Below are 17,868 nucleotides of genomic sequence, written 5' to 3' on the forward strand. Positions count from 1 at the left end.
ATAAGAGTGGTGAGAAGCTGATAAGCTATCTGCAACCTCTTCTGAGTGAAGTGCTTTAAGATGAACCACTTATGCTTCCCTTCCCTTCCCCCCCCCCCTTCCTTGCCCCACACAGGACTTCTCTTCTAGCATCCTATTGCAGACTGGTATACCATTGGAAACTGCTGCTCTCTAAATATTAGTAATATAATTTATGCTGCCCAAAGAAAATATTTTGCTTGACCACTAGATATCCAAAGGTTGATCCTATTCTTGCCAGATGGCTATAGGGTTTTAAATAATGTATGTGTATGTATGCATGTGTGTATGTATGTATATATGTGCAGGTAATGTATGCATGCAACATGTGTACACACACACACACACACAATCTTTCCTTAATGAGGTTCATTCTTTTGTATAACATTCAAACCACATACTTCTTTTGAACATTATAACAGGAAACTGAAGTACTTCCAGAAGTTGTTACCATAAACCAACTCAATTAAAACCTGAGTGGAAATCAGAGAATCCTGCCAGCAGAAAGGCTTAATAGGAAACATGGGAAAAGAAATCGTTTTAATAATATTACTATCACCTCTCAAGCACAGGAGAAGGGGTAGCATAACTATAGCCAGAAGTAAGATATTGACCGGATGTTTACTTTAATCCTGATCCAGTTTGTATGCACAGTATATACGTATGTATGTTTGCACGTGTGTATTAGTAATTTCTACCCAGTTTCAGATGCTAATGTTCTCTCTGGGAATCCATCTTTATAGAACAGATTCTTAAATTCAGTTAGTTTCAGCTATAAATAGAATGCTTAGGAAAATCAGTATTGCCTGACTGATTATGTTTTTCTTATTCATTCCTCTAGGCTTCAACACACACTATCTGGGCTATGGCATTTCAAATAAGCTATTGAGATATTTTTAGATTTTGGGAGAGATCCTAGTAAAAAGATACTGTGATCTGAAATCCTTTAGCAGAAATAGAAATAGTCTGGTTTTGTTCATACAAGGACAATAAACTTCAGAATTCTGAGGATCCTGGTTTATCATTCATCTTTCACAAGCCATAAGTCATATAGACAGCCCTTTTGATCCCTTTTTATTTTACTTGCTGTGAGAATGGCTAATCAAAAGTGTAATATGTTTTCTGTCCTAGTACTTATAGTCTGCTTTTCTTAGTTTAAGATGCCTGACTTGTAAGGAACATAGCAAGCCAGAAGTCCAGCTTCAGATGACAGATTAAACATTGCTGGGGTCAGTTCCATCCAAAGGGATTTGTAAGGGCTCTTCCACATGATTGTACACAGCTTGTGAATATTACAGAAGAATTCTGGCTTATCATTCTTTGCAGAGACAGCTACTCTTTCTCTATGACACATGATCCTATGGACTGCTTTCCAAACTGGAAGATACAAGTTTGTAAATTGTGGGTGAACCAAGTTACAGAGCAGACGTAAACCATGATGTACTGTGATGTGTGAATCTAGCCTATCATTCAAAGGAATGGAATCCTGTAGAAGGCATTCAGATTAAACTTGTGAAGAATGTTTTCTAGGGTAACAATTCAGACTTAGCTAAAGAAAAAACCTTGGCTGCAGACTTTAAGAGGTTGGAGAGCCACCTCCCAAGGATGATTTAACTGGGTTTCCTGGGCAAAGTAGGGGGTTGGATGTGATCCTCGTGGCCCCTTCCAACCCTACAATTTGGTGATACTATGTTGTGCTGGCAGGGCCCAGAAGGAGTCTTTTCTGCTGTGGCACCCGCCCTTTGGAACTTCATTCCCCCTGAGATTAGGTTGGCCCTGTCCCTGTTGGACTTTCATATGGCCTTGAAAACTTGGTTCTGTGTCCGAGCCTGGGGTCCCAAGCATGGGGTAGAGCCCATCTCCTGGCTGTGTGACTGATTCGCTAGACAGTGCCCGGCTGCTATGTTTTAATTTTATTTTACATTGTGTATTTTATGTATTTTACTATAAGCTGCCTAGAGTCATGTAAAAGTGAGATGAGTGGCTATATAAATCGAATGAATGAATAAATAACAAGCAATTTAAAATTCCTATTTCAAACATCAGCCACATATATCTTCTGAACAATGGAAAGGAAGGAGGGATGATTCCCCACTGCTAGAAAAATGTTTTTACTAGAGCCCAATGCATTTCAAAAAATTGTTCCTTCATTAAAAAGCACAAATGCACATTACAGGATATCCTGCTTTATATACTCTTATACTATAGGACACTATCAGCCCTCAATTTCCTTTAATTTCTTTTAATTTTTAAATATGAGTATAAGATAGATAATACATAATGTGTTTTGCACATGTGCTGCATATTTACTGGTGGATTATTAATTTGTTTTTAGATCTCCCTTGACAAAGGAACATTCTTTCAAAATATTTTTAACTAGCACTTTGGAACCCCTCCCTCCTTTTTTTCCAATTTTAGGGCCAATCCCTCCTTTTTTTCCTGTGGCACCTTCTGAGCAATGCCAATGACTTTTGAAGCGAGCAACATGCTCCTTATTTCCCAAGCCTATGTTATTTTGGGAACTTTTTAAATATTTGTCTTTTTTTTCTCCTGATCCCTACCATATACCATATATAGGAGTGCTACTGGAGCTTTGCTTAAAATATTTAAAAGCCCTTGTCAAACAGCAATTAATTTTTTTTCCTGTACTACTTTCTCCCTTATTTAAAATCTCATTCAGGCGGTGTGTTTCTATTCTATTGTACACATCCATTTTTAGAGGAAGGACAGCAAGGTTTTTGTAACACACATGTTACTGACTAGCAAAACTATCTCTCATATCCATGAACTGCTCAAATTAGCAAGTTTCAAACCCACACAGAAAATATTCAGTGTGTCCCACCCCAAAACTAAACAGTACGCTCAGATGGGGTAGTGTAAACATATTTCTCCCCTCACCCCCCGTTGTATGATCTGTCAGCTTGTGAAGAGACTCTGCTTAGACTGTGGCTAGACAATGTCTTCATACAGCCTTTTAATGCAAGGGTGGTTAATATGAATCCCCTACAGTAGAAAGAAACCTTTTCTTCAGAAACACAACTCTCTTCTTTGGAATTATTTTGATTTCGTGGTTATTTTTCTAGCAAGCTAAGATGCCTGCCTGGCACGCTAGTATTTACCCTAATAATTGGCCCCAAGAGGAATGTTTAGAAAGTAGCATGCATAGCAAGAGGAGTGGTTTCCTTCAGCAAGGACAGAAAAACTGCCCTGTTTTATTTGACTCCTTTTGATCAGCTTTCCCCAACTTGTTAAATCCGCCAAGCAACCATTCCCATTATTTCCACCAGCATCACTATGAGGTGTCTTGGTGGCAAGGATTTAGAATAATTTTATACTAAATTTATCAAGATAATCCAACTTATCCTAAGACCCACAGGTTATAGAAGGTTAATTCTAATCTTTTGAAATTTCTGACCCCCCACTAGGACCATGATAATGGTTACTTTGAATGCCTTTAATTATTCTGGTAACATTGTGCAGTAGACACTGAAGGTTGGAGGTTCAGTCAAGTTACAGTCTTTTCTTCGGGCTACTATAAAACAGACAAGAGTTTATAAAATAAAACATAAATTTATTCAACTTCTATAAGGTAGCATTGTTTCTTCAGTTACAGCAAAAGTTGAGTCTCCTTGAAGTCACATCTGACTCCTCTGGACTTCATGGACACCCCCATGCATTTGTCTTGGCAGTAATGCAAAAGTGGCTTGCCGCTGCCTTCCAGCATGCTTTTTTTGACTTTCCAGTTTAGCCCATAGCCCTGGTCTTCTGGGATATCTCCCATTCAAGGACTGAGGCCCAGTCCTGCTCAGCAGCCAAATCCAGACAAGGTAAGTCAGCCTAACTAAGCTGGCCTTAGAATTAAACCTGAACCAAAGGGGAGGCAAGACTGGACAATATGGTACTGTATAGACTGGGTTTAATTCAGTATGTTAAATACTGAATCATAATGTTGAAATTAAGGAAAGTTATATAATTTTAATAGACCGATATAACTTTTTTCTCTAAATGCCATTTTCTATATAAAGAATTAGAATTAAAATATAATTTAGGTGTGGGTTTTTCCTTCTTTTTAGTTTAGTTTGGTTTAGTTTTGTGTTTTGTTTTGCTTTTTTTTTTCCAGGGGTGATGTCATTTTTCCTTTCCTCTTTTCTCCTAGGTGATTTAATATATGATTGTTTTCCTCTTTTTTTCTCATCATATAGATCTTTTCATATAATAGGTTAGGCTTCTTTTTTCAAAGTCTTTTATACAATAGTAGTATAGTTATATAGTTATATTGCTATTTGATTTACACAAAGTATTATAAACTAATAACTAACATTTTTAAAAGAAATATTAATTGTAATGTTTTTAAAGTTAAATAAAATTATACTTTAAAAAAAGTACTGGTCAGATGTTAGTCCCTGTTGGGACTAACTCTTAAACTATAACCTGTGATGGAATGGACTTATGAAGGCCAGGCTCAGGGAGAAAAGCGTGTTCTTAGCCCCCAACAGGAGCGTCGGAAGTTCAAGAGGATGAGGCTGGCACCTCCCTGAGGAATTCACGGTGTTGTGGCTGGCTGGCTTGGGAACTAGGGTTCAGTCTGGGGAGACTATGTCAGGTTTAGCCCAAAGTACTCCAAGAGACAATGCAAATTCAGTTCTACTGTGTTTATTAGCTACAACCTCTAGACAGAAAATTTCCCCAGACTGAAACCTATCTCCCAAGCCAGCCAGCCACATACCGTGAATTCCTCAAGGAGGTGCCAGCCTCATCCTCTTGAACTTCCCACACTCCTCCGGTGAACTAAGAACACGCTTATCTCCCTGAGCCTGGCCTTCATAATTCCATTCCATCACAAACCACCTAACACAAATCGATATTGCCCTTATTACAATACTTACATCCACATACCTGTCCCTATAATGCTATATTGACTTGTCATATGGTTATATTGCAGGGATACATTGCCATATTATACTGAATCTTTAATACGCTTCACAAAATGTTCTCTTCTCCTCCACTAGGGGTCTCCCTCTCTGGCTGCAGAGACCATAAGTAGATAGGAACTTAACCCTACTTATTTTATTTAGAAAAAAATTATATGGCTGCCTACCTTAAACAAGGTTTGTTGCCCAGCTAACAAACAGTACACAGAAAACCCATTTTCTACATCAATACAGAACAAAACAAAATCCTGTTAAAATGATCATAATACAAAAACCAAAGGAAGTATTCAAAATAAATTATAATTGCAACAACAAACAATAATCTTTTCTTGTTTCATCCTAGTGCTAAAACCCTTCACCTAGAAAAGAGAAAATAAATCAGATCCTGGGTCTAAGTCTGATTTAAAATGTTCTACTCATTCCTTCTGTCTGTTTCTCTTCTCTACTCCCAGTAGCCCCCAACAGCTACTGCTAGAAACTTATCCTATGTATTTTTCCGTATCCAGCATGAAAACATGAACAGATATCATTTTTCCTGGTTAACCTGACACTAGGTTAATGTCAGGTTCAGACATAATGGAAAAGTCTAGGATTTTTCTTGGTTAACCTGACACTAGGTTAACAGTTCAGACATAATGGAAAAGTCTAGGATAAGCCAGGATCTTCATATTAAACCAGCACTATAACTGGGGGGTGGAGAGGATATGAACCCTGTCTTCATTATCTCAACAGACCCAGAGGATTTATTTTACTTGCTTATATAATAATTTAATTTCCTGAAACTTTCAAGCAGCACCAGTTTTTAACATCTGCTTTATTTTGACCACAAGAGGAACAAAACAGACAGGAAAGCTGTAGAAAGCTAACAAACTAGATATTTTAAAATAGGAAGCAATGGATTTTTAAACTTTCCACTGAAGTAAACTCTTTCTACAGCAACATTTTCTAATAATACTAATCTGCCATACAGTAGTAGAAAGACAGTGGAGGATGTTTTATATTTTCAATTTACATGTAACCTTAACTAAGCATGTTTACCTTGACTCCTTGTATACTTGGAACGATCACTAAAATGCACACTGTCCTATGCTGGCAAACTGCCCATAATTACTGCAAGGTCCTTCCGAAAAATTGATTGGATGTAATGGATTTTCTCATTTAGAAACCTTTGATAATCTTCCAAGGACCTTCGGTCTTTCCTTAAAACTGCTGCAGTGAACAGTACCACAACGAAGTTTTGACAGCATGATCTTTCATTTTTCAAGGCTTTTAGCACTCTGGAAGATCATGTTGCAATAGCTTTTATTAAAACTAAGTGCCATATTCTGTACTTTAAAAAAAAACTACAGAAACATAACCAAATACTGTAATAAGGAAGTTTTCAAAGGGAAAAACACAAATCCGTACAATCTTGCAGGGCCTTATTTCTGCTGGCTATGGAAGGGTAAAGTAATTTTTGTGGACATTTGCAACCCTGGATTGGAATCCTACCCTCTGATTACTGAAAAACCAGCTCAACGTGCATATATATACAGGCTTGGCAGAAAGTGCCTATTCCCCCTCTGCCTTAGCTAGGATAATAAATTAAAAAGTTACCTTTCTGGTTTTTCAAGGAAAAGCTGAAAATCACAGGGTAACTAGAGCCAATTAAGCGCTTGCTCAGTATAATTGCAGAATGAGAAATTATATGAAGCCTTGGTCATGTTGCTTTAATTCATTTTCCACAGATGCCACATCAATCTGGCTGCCAGCACTGATGCTTTTACATGAAATCTGAAATACAAGGAAAGAGGTTGTCTGGTCATTGTTAAAGGACCATGAAAATACTTGCATTTCTTCTGCAGAATGGTCTGACCCAAAAAAGTCCAAAGCACATCTCACTGTTATTATTAAAAAAGTATCCCCATGAGTCAATAAATATTTGATCAAATTAATGAATTTTAATGGAAAGAAAAAGTTCCCTTTAAGCCAAGACATTCTGAAATTGAAAAGGAATTTAAAATTTAATTACAAGTCAGAACCTCCATTGTTGCAGAAATGTTACTTCTGGAGGTCTTAGCAGGGGCTTTCCAGCACAACTATTGTAGCAGGAGCTTCCACGGCTATTGCTTTGGGAAGGAGTTGAAACCTTGCATAACAAGAAGGTTATGGCACATGTACTAATTAAAAACATACTGGATAAATAATAGAACATAAAATTGCTACTGTAAGGAATAGTTTAATTATATACGATAAACTTAGGCACCTTTTTAAGTTGCATACTGCATTATCATCCAAGTTTGCCAGCCCTAACCCAGCATTTCTCAAGATTTGGTAGTTAGCAGCAGGGAAAGATGAGAAATCAGGTCCCTCAGAATTTTGAGACATCTTTTCTGATTCGGTTTAGCGGTTTGCAAGATTCCCAACTCAAATTACACCTAGAAGTGCACACCCCAGGGGAAGTACATACAAAAATGTATTTTCCTATTTAAAAAACATTTGTAAAACATACAGACAGATGGATGCATGAAAACAAATGCTCTGGAAAAGAGGGCATACAAAAATACAGACAGCGATTTGTGCAAATATTTGCTGCCAACTTTGTTAAAAATGGGGCCAAATTTGCAATCCATAATAAAAGAAATTCAGCAGAACCAAACTGATAGTAATAATCAGAACATAAATAAGGCATGAATGCTTACTCATTTGTTCCCCCATTAAAAAAAAAAAAATCAGAACTAGCATAGCTGGGAGATTTGCAATACAAAGGGACAGTTTGTTTCCTGTTTATAGAACGTTCAAAACTGAGTCACACACTTTCAAACGGTACAGGTATAGATTTATTTATTTATTTATTTAATTTACATGCCGCCCATCTCCCCCAGATTTAATAAACAGCTGTGTGTGAAATATATTACATGAACACACAAAATAGGGTCCTGTGTATGCATGGCCTTAATGATGACTGAAATTATACAATCACAAAAATCCATTCTAAAAAGGAGTATTTTTTAAATTATTATTATTCAATGGGAATTCTCCAGTGGTTGTGGCACTGCAGTCCAATTCCTCATAAACATCCTAATGAGAGAAACAGGAATGTCAGATTTTTGTAAATAAAAAGAAGTCTGCTTTTTAACGCATTGCGATTTTTTTCTTGCAGATTCTCTTGATCAAAAGGAAAATACTATACAGAACAATTAGACCACTGTTGCCACCTACAGAGAATTATGTATAGCACAACATGGCTTATGTGTTGTGCAAAATCAAGATACAGTCCTAACAGAATGACTAACTCAATATAATTCTTTCCTATCGTTTGACTGAAACTAGGTTGCTGACAACAAGCACTACTCTTTATCTAGCTGGGTAAGTCTTTGTACTTCAGAGTACAAAGTGGAATACATCTGAACAAATGTCATAGTCTCTTTCCAGCACTAAATACAAACGACAGAAGTCCCTTTGAACTTTTGAAACTTTAAATCTACCCAAAGCTTTCAACCACACAATTCACAGAGGAAGTGATACCTTTTTCTTTCTAAAAAGAATGCCTAAAGGTGCCAATTCTCACGTTTCATCCAAGAAAACATTTTTTATAATTTGCATCCAGATTTTAAATGAACTTCTGCTAGGATGAAGAGCCAGCATAGGATTGAGGTCCATGCATCTTAAAGTTGCTGAGGTTGAGAAACACTGAGCTAAAGGATACTCCCAACTTTGTATATGGATTAATCCACTGCAGTTTCCATGCAAGCTTGATAGGCTGTCTTGCCCTAACACCTATACTACACTGCCTATGAGCATGCAGAAAAATATTGTACAATTTGATCAGATGGTCCCCACCATGCCCAATAAACATATAATAAATTTGTTCTTCCTGTAGCAACCACCGTTGAATGGACTCAATCCTGAGTTATAAACTTTGAATCCAGACAATTACACAATGGTCAGCACCCTTTAGATAAAATCAGATCTTATCACAGTGGATACAACAACAAATGATCCCCCAAGGGTCAAATTCTATGAAATACTGCAGCCAGTATGGTAACTGAAAGTGGTCTGCATCAAAGAAAAGCAGAATGAAGTAGTTTTTCCCTTGTTAGCCACTTCCTTCTTCCCAAAACTCTCCCCAGCTACATTTCTCTTCTGTGAAATAACCATGAGTCCCAAACATGAAGGGGCTGGGAAAGGGGGGGGGGTATTGCAGGGGAAAGCAGCTCGCTAAAAAGCACTAAGATTTGCTTTCCCCAGCCTCTTTTCTCTTATAAAGTATTGCTCCTAAAAAGTGTTTTGTAATAAAAAAAAAAGGCATATGGGTAACAATATGGTACATTTTCATTTATGGGAAGATTTCCTGCGCTATCAAGGTATAATGTTCCTTGCTCAACTGAACTGGAGTGTAACAAATAAAAACTGAAAAAATTATATTAGCAATACTCTTATGATATCAAGTCCTGTTTGTTCAAATACCTTTTCATTACATTGCAACATATACAGAAGAAAACATCAATTCAGAATGCTAAATGTTTATATAGCACTTATGCAATCTTTCAAATGCCCAAGGCATCACATAAACAATATCTAAATGTGATAGATGGAGGACGTTATGATGTTTCTCCATATTTCAGCAGGGAGCTTATTACAATCTTTCTCAGTCTTTGCAAGGTCTTTTTAAATCAAAAGCTCTTATATGTCTATTGTTCTGAGAGTTTAAATATTACAAAGACAAAAGCTTCCGTCCTGGACAATCCACTTCTGCCAAAACATTTAGATATATTTGCAATGCTGCAGTACAGATTTTCTTAAAAGCAGTGCTACTGATAATTATTTATAATCAGTAAGCCTTAGAAATTAATTTGTTAAAATCCAGTATTACTTTAATTTTGTAAATTCTAGAGACATTCTCTCTGGATTTTGTTAACCCTGTTTTTGATGGGGTCATGAGCATTCAACGGTGGTTGCTACAGGAAGGACAAATTTATTATATGTTTATTGGGCATGGTGGGGACCATCTGATCAATTTTTTGTTGCTGAATATAATGCACGTTATATGGTATTCTATTTGAATATTATTTGGTGCCATTACAGTTCAACACCTAATTTCAACAACTGACCGTCTAAAAACAGAAATTTATTTATCCCTAATATTATGAACAGGACAAAAAAGGAAATCATTTCAATTCTACAAGATGAATATGAGCAAATCATTTGCCAAGCACAGAAAAGGAGCCTGAAAGTGCCACAAATTAGGGCCTTTGTAATAAATGCAGTTGTAAAAAATCCTCAGCCACAAAACTTGCTCTAACAATAATAATCACAAAAGAAAAAGGCGGTCCTTGTAATGTTACAAGGCTTTATATCCTTTGGTTGCTTGTGTAAAACAATCAACATTTTTACTAGAAAGTCAGAGGGGGATCCAATATCAATTTGAGCTAGGAACCACCTTCAAGAAACTACTGAACTTCAAGGTTCAGAATGTAACCCCTTCCTCCAGTTGCAAGGTAAGGGACCTTCCCAAATCATAAGCATTTGAAGCAAGAGTTCAGCACAACTAGGGAGACAAGTCCTCTTCTATTTCCCAAGTGAGATGAAAAGCTTATCCTTGTTGCACTAGCTTTGGAGGCACTTGGAAAGCAAACTGTTATCTCAGCACTTCCTGAGCCATTATGTTAGGGACAGCTCCTATCTTCCTCACAGTATCAGGAAAATGGGGCCAACTGGTAAGCTAATTTCTGAATCTTCAGATGAGTTATAAATGACACTTCATACTGCTTCAGTATATTAATGCTAGTACAAGGTGTAAAAATGGCTATTCTCAAACAGAAGTGTCATTCAATGTAATGCATTCTACAGTATAAAACAATATGGTAGCAAAAATGGTATATTCAGCATTATGTTGGCTTGCAAGAAAAGTTTTAAATTAGAAACTAAGTCTGTGTAGAATAGTGTGCCATGATTATGGTAAAATTGGGCTATGGTTGTGCTTATGGACTACTAACCAATATATTCCAAAAGTGACTAGCATTGTCCTAATCATTAACAGGGCAGGTTGTGTACGATACAAGAAAAAGCCACTGAAGTTACTAACCTAGTCTATATTCTACTAAAAACTGTTATGTGAAAGCCTCAATTGACCAAAGCCATCATGGTCAGCAATATCTAACAGCCAGTCTGGTAATGATCATGCCATATGGATTGTGACATGGACTATAAGAGGAATAAATGGTAAAAAGTATGAATAAACACATGAAATGAATGAAAGGAGAATAGATACATTGTGTGTATATGAATCTAGGAGGAAGGGAAGGACATAATAGATCTGAATGAAGGTATGTATCTTGATTTTGTGGAGGGGAGATGATGAATACAAGCAGGAAAATTAAGTACACTGAGGCACTTCGGTCATGTCAAAGAATGAATGAGGATTGAATTGCAAAACAATATATCAGGAAGAGTAATTGGATTGAACAGAAGGGAAAGATCAAGAAATTTGTGGCTGGATGAAGGTGATGAAATCTTCAAAAAAAGAGAAGTGAGAAGTTTAAAAAAATAAAAGATAATGTATGGAATGATATATGGAAAGGTCAAAGCAACAAGGTTCACAAGGGTAGAACCATATGGAGACATATAGCAAATGGCATTCATGTAAACTAGTTTTAGCTGTATTTCCTTTTTTCTCTTTCTCTCATTTTATGTCCTTAATTCTTCTGGCTTAGTATTTCTTATTCCTTTTCTGTACTTTGCATAATGCTGCTTATCTCAAATAAGGATATATGTATATGTACACACACACACACACACACACACACATGCATATATAATGCAAATGATACTATAGCCCAAGATTTCATTACATTCTTCATAGCATCTCTTTGATTCACTCTTTTAATTAGACTCCAAATCAGTAGCACATTGTAGCCTCAGTGCCAGTTTGTCTAAATTTCATACATTGCACAAATGAAACTGCAAGACTTTGTTCAAAAATAGAAGAGCCAATTAAAGCACATAAGCTCCTAGGATTTCAGTATCAGTGGATTTGTAATAGCAATGCAATAGCACATTGGATACCTGAACCCAATCTTCCATAGGAAGATTAAAAATCTAATAATATAGACTGAACTGATTTTTTAACAATCTATTCAAAAACTAATATGGTCATGCATTTTTTTTCCAAGTCCAAATATTGTCACTTGTCAGGTGCTTGAGAAATACAGTGGCTAGTGCTGAATCAGAAAAAATATTACAATTACCAATTAATTACAAGACTGAAAAAGGAATCTATGTGAAATAGGAGAGTTACCATATTTCTAACCTCCTAGCTTTTAGTTAAGAGATTAGACCTCAAGTGATGTTGAAATAAGACTTTTAAAATCTAAATTACTACACTGAGGTATTTCTACACATGCTGCACACAACAAACATTGGGGTATACAGGTTCTAAACATTATTGAATGCACGTTTCCATCAAACAAGAGTGGCCACATTACCAGTCCGTGTCCCCTAGGAGGATCCAGAAGTGGCTTAAAAACTATTCTCAAAGATTGTTTATCAACAGCTCATCAAACTGAAGTGAGTTATCAAGTGGGGTGCCAAAGGGCCCAATACTCTTGAACATTTTTATTAATGACTTTTATTAAGTAAAGAAGTGGAGGAAATGCAAAGTGCAGATGACCCCAAATTAAGATAGCCAATACTCCAGAAGACAGAAACAACTTTAAAACTATGTTGATATATTAAAGTTGGACTGAAAGTAACAGAATAAAATGCAAAGTTCACAAAGTAAACAAACACAAATGTAAAGTTCTTCACTGAAGGAAAAGTAAATTTTGTACAGGAATAGGGTGGGTGAAAAGTGAAACTGGAAAGAATCTTGGAATAGTAACTGATCACAAGTTGAACATGAGTCAGCATGGCTGCTAAAAAAGCAAATGCAATTTTAAACTGCTTCACAAGTAATTTCCAAGTAACAGGAAGCAGTAGCTGCATTTTATTCTGCATGGCCAGATCCCATTTTGAGTACAATGTTCAGTTCTGGGTATATTTAAAGATAGATTCTGAAAAAACTGGAATAATGCAGAGAAGAACAATAAGGATGTTCGAGGAATTGAAAATTAAGTTTTATGAGGAGAGACTGGAGGAACTGGGTCTTAAGAGGCAAGGAGGCAGATTCTGAAAGAACACAAGGAAAATTTCTTGATGATAAAAGCAGTTTGACAATAAAACCTTTTACTGAGAGAGCTGGTGATGTGAGAAAGTGAGCCATCTATTGAGAATGGTCTACTTCGCTGACCAGAGAGTTGGATTTGATGGTCTAAATGGCCTCTTCTGACTATATAATTCCAGGACTCTGCAAATACTACTTTTGTCTTTCATATCTTCTAATACTAAAAATTACAGTGGTGCTTTTTCTTTCAAAGAGGAAATGGATGAAAAAAGTGTGGTAATGTATTACTGATGTTCTACACGTCACAAAGCAGTCAGAATGAAACCATAAATGTCTGTAGACACAGTGAAACTAATACAATGAAGATATATTTTGATAAGATCAACCAAATCTGAAGCTGATTAGAGAAGGAGCAAAAGACCAAGGAGATAATGGATGGGATAATGTCCCAAATACTCTGCTCCTCTAAGAATTGGTGGGAAAGAACTGAGTTTTAAAAAATCCTACAATAAGAAACAAGGGAATGATGATTTACACTGATGCACATGCACAAAGAGAAAACACACACACAGTGCTTGCTAGCGGTAGTTTATGTTGATATCTGGCATGGAATTTTTGAGCCTGCAACAGAATTCTCTTCTGTTAATATCTTTGGATGATTGGTAAGAAATGAATGAATAACTGAATATCCATTGGACATATGGAAAAAGGGGTCTGGAAACTCAAAGGAAGCAGAGTCAGAGGTGGAAAGGACATTGGAAACAGAGGATGATGGAAGAGCAGGAAACAGTGTGATTGTGTTACAGAAGGAATCTGTGATAGAGAACAGTATCAGAGGAGTAGAATGACTATCTTGGTGTTTAGTTGTGGGCTTCTGAAGAGCTGAAACACAGAGAAGACAAAAGGGTAAGAAGATGAAAATAAATGTTCTGAAGTGTGGAAAGAGAACTCCAGGGTGCAGAAGGATGTTATTGAAAGTGAACATGAAAATGGAAAGAGGAAGGTCTAGTGTTGGAGCCACAAGTGTGAAAGAACAGCTTGGAAAAAGTAATGTAGAAGACTAATTTGTTGGAGAAAGGAATGATTTTGCAGCTGGCAATGGAATAAGGTACCCAGCTCTTCCATGTGGTCTGTTGCATTCGACATCCTGAAATATGGTGTCCAGTGGTCCAATATTCTGGTGCCTGCAACAACATTATTGCCACCATTGCCACCCAATGCAGCTTTACCACAATTACTTATTCTGTCTGCTATGTTTACTATCTTCAGTGGTGAGGCAAGACTCACTTGGATGGAATGGGATGGTTTAAACTTGTCCCCTTTGTATGGCTGAGCATTGCTGCAGTTTTTCATCACTGCTGCAGTGGCCCTGTGTTGTGTGTGAGTTTCAAAATTTAGTAGAGTGGGGTATTCACTTGTTTAATTTGCGGTGCTATGGTGGGTTATTTGAGAGGAGGGGTTTTGAGTTATATGTTTGGGCTGGTATTGCTGTGAATCCATTAGGAAATACATGCTTTCTAGGGGAGGTGTAGATGATGGGAATTCCTAAGAGAGAAAAAGGCATTGTAACAGGTCCTATGCAAGCCACTGCAGGGGACAGAACTTCCAACTCTTCACCAAAGGATCCAGCAAGTGCTCCAGTATTTTCTCTATTATTTCTCTTCTCCTGCTTAATGCCATTGACCTGGCAATCGGAGATCTGATCCAAGATAGTGATGCCAACCTGGTATGTGTGATGAATGAATCAATCTGGTTATATGTGATGGAGACTTGACTAGGTACACTGGGCAATGTCATCTGGGCCCAGATTCTCCAAAATGTTTTCCATGTTCTGGAGCAGAAACATGAAGGGAGCCAGGAGGAAGGTGTTGCTGTTACTGCAAAGAATTCCATTCCTCTTTCCAGGCCCAAAGTGCAAGAGATCACAGAAACCTAGTATATGTACCTTAAGTTGACTGAACACCACAGGATGAAGATTTTGTTGGTGTACCAGGTACTGCCCTGCCCAGTAACATCCCTGTATGAGCTGGTAGAACTGGTCTTGTGTTTGGTGCTGAGAATCCCCTGCTTATTGGTGTTTGGGGACTCAACATCTACACAGAGGCCAGCCTTTTCGGGATCAGTTGAAATAGTTCATGTCTACTATGACTTCCGGGGTCCTGTTGCAACTGAAATCTGTTACTGCTCATCAAGCAGGACAGACCTTGGATTTGGGTTCTTAGTGCTTTGTGGGATAGCTTTTTTTAAAATCATGGTTAAAGTGAATCTACTGGATCTGTCCCTCCCCTGTAGGGCATAGGCCAATTGTGAGGACCCATTCACAGCTGCCTCTGGATCTAATGAAACGCCAGAATAGGCTTACAGTACAGTTTGCTGTGGCACTAAATCTTTCAGTTGAGCCCTTGATAGTAGACCGAAATGTTCAGCCACCTCAGGTCGTAGACTGTTGGGCTACCAAATGATCACTGCCTGTTCATTGAGCTCATAGATCTTGTTGATTTAACAAAGAATTGTGGGCTATGAAGTAAGAAAGCAGATGTTTCAAAACAAATATGATTCACCTCACCTGAGAACATAGTGGAATGGCTATGTGTAGCTTTGAGACAGAGGAAAATAGGGTTTTTTTCTCTATAAGGCTTGCAGAAAGCCTCCTCATGTCTTCAGCAGCAAACCTGAGGGCTTAATCATTTTTTCTCCTCAGTCACTTACTCATATCTGCAAGGAATATGTTAGTACTATCATTAATGCCTCTCTTTCTAGAGGGCGATGCTGTCTTCTCTAAGGAAATAGTGGTGTATCTCCTCTTGAAAAAAAAAACTACTTTATGTCCCTTTGTTTTTAACAGCCACAGGGCACTCTTTGACTTGGCCTATAGTTGAGCAGGTGGTAGCTGGCAATCCATCACTTCTGAATGATTCTGATTAGCTAGATCTGTTTCAGTCCTGGGCATGGCACAAAGATCTCTTTGGCTGTTCTGATGGACAATCTGTTCAGGAAGCATGACAGGGGAGTGTATCTTTGCTTGCGCTCCTGTTACATGCTTTTGATATCATCAATCATGGTATCCGCCAAGACCACCTGAAGGAGTTGGGGGTTGGAGACATGGCTTTGTCATGGTTCTGCTCCTCCCTTGTTGTGGCTGATAGCACTGGAAGATTATGGCTTGTCCACACAGTACGTTAATGACAGTGTGCCACAGAGTTCTATTCTATCCCCCATGCTATGCGAAGCTGCTGAGTGTGATCATCAGGGAATGTGGAGCTACATATAATCTTTACAGGGATGATACCCATATCTAGTTCTCTTTTCCATCTTCATCAGATATATCAGCATGTACAGTAAGTTGCTGCTTCGACTGGATCGTGATCTGGACAAGGCTTAACAGACCAAAACTGAATCTAGGCAAGTCTGATGATTTGGTTGCTGACAATAAATCTGTCAGACTGGAGGGTTCCTGGGGCATGTCACACTCCCCCAAAAGAGCAGGTGCACAGTCTGGGGGTGCTTCTTGACCCAAAACTGTCCCCAAGTTCTCAGGCAAGTGCAGTTGGAAAGAGTGCCTTCTTTCAGCTACACAATTTACCAACTTTGCCCCTGCCTGGATAGGGCTAGCCTGGTTTCCATGATCCATGAGCAGATTACCTCTGTTGTCTTGAATGCAGGCTTTTGTCTGGTGCTCCCTCTTGGGAATGCATGAAGCTTATCTTGTCTCAGCTGCACCAGGTTCCTGCGGCTTTCTGAGCCAATTTCAAAGTGCTTGTTTTAGTACACAAATCCTTTTATAGCTTGGGTCCTGCCTACTCAGGAATGATTTGCCCAGTATGTCACCAGCCAAGATCCCAGTTTGTCTTCTTTTGCTCTATTATGAGTGCCACCCAGATAGGAGGTCTGCTAAAAACAACCAGGAGCAGGGCTTCTCAGTGGCAGCATCAGGTCTGTGGAATTACTCACTGCTTGATTTTAAGTAACTGATATTACTCAGTGTTGGTTAAATGTTTATGGTTATATTGTAAACCGCTGCAGGCTGGCTTCCCAGGAACATGCGAGTATAAATCTGACAGTAAATAAATTAATATGCATTGCAGCAACAAATTCTTGTAACAGCAGCACTACTGGTTGAACAAAACAGAGGACCTTTCCAGCACCTCCTATTTCTCCCACAGTAACAAGCTGCTATAAATATCATAGATATTGTACCACGCTGTTTGATATGTACCTACTAAGCAACAATTGCATTTTGGAAATCTACTGCCCCGCAAAGAGAAAGAGGCTGCATTACAGATCCTGACCAATTATATTCCAGAAATGTATATCAAGACAAAGTCAGAAAAAAGCCCACACTCACTACATTTCAGTAATTCCAGACATTTATCAGAAAGCTGTATTCCAGAAAATGATATCAAAGCAAAGTTGTAAGAGAAAAGGCCCAAAATCACTATATTGCAGTAATGTTGACATCAGCGCAGCATGTTTGCAGGCTTTCACAAGGAACAGATTCCATTTCAAAAGAAGTAACCAAGAGAAATGTGACTGCTCCTTCACAGGAGGCAGCTTTTCACTAAGAATTGTAATGAAAATAAAATACAACTTATGCTACCATACTGAACGTAATACAATTAAGGTTTTGCACCAATCAAGTTAACCAGTGACATAGCATAACCAGTAAACGTCAATTCAACAGCAATCAAGAGAATCCCATGTTATCTTTCCACATCCAGTGCAAAATCTCAGTGGTCAAAGTAATTTTTTTCCTTTCCTACATATACTGATGGCTGG

The 17,868-nt window shown here is 37.9% G+C and overlaps 1 protein-coding gene across 5 annotated transcripts in view; it reads right to left on the minus strand.

The window, feature by feature from the left end:
* The window catches only part of INPP4A (inositol polyphosphate-4-phosphatase type I A), a 111,951-nt gene that overhangs the window by 70,738 nt on the left and 23,345 nt on the right, over positions 1–17,868 (minus strand). For 4 of the 5 annotated variants that reach the window (XM_088145020.1, XM_088145018.1, XM_088145019.1 and 1 more), the window contains exon 2: positions 6,546–6,722. The exons of the other annotated variant lie outside the window; for it this stretch is intronic. The gene's annotated coding sequence lies outside the window, so the exon portion shown is untranslated. The remainder of the gene's footprint in view (positions 1–6,545; positions 6,723–17,868) is intronic. 5 annotated transcript variants of the gene reach the window in all.

Source organism: Python bivittatus, unplaced genomic scaffold (assembly GCF_059951505.1).
Source record: "Python bivittatus isolate LINGU-HERP-01145 unplaced genomic scaffold, Pbiv_v1 ctg000350_np1212, whole genome shotgun sequence".
NCBI lineage: Eukaryota > Metazoa > Chordata > Lepidosauria > Squamata > Pythonidae > Python > Python bivittatus.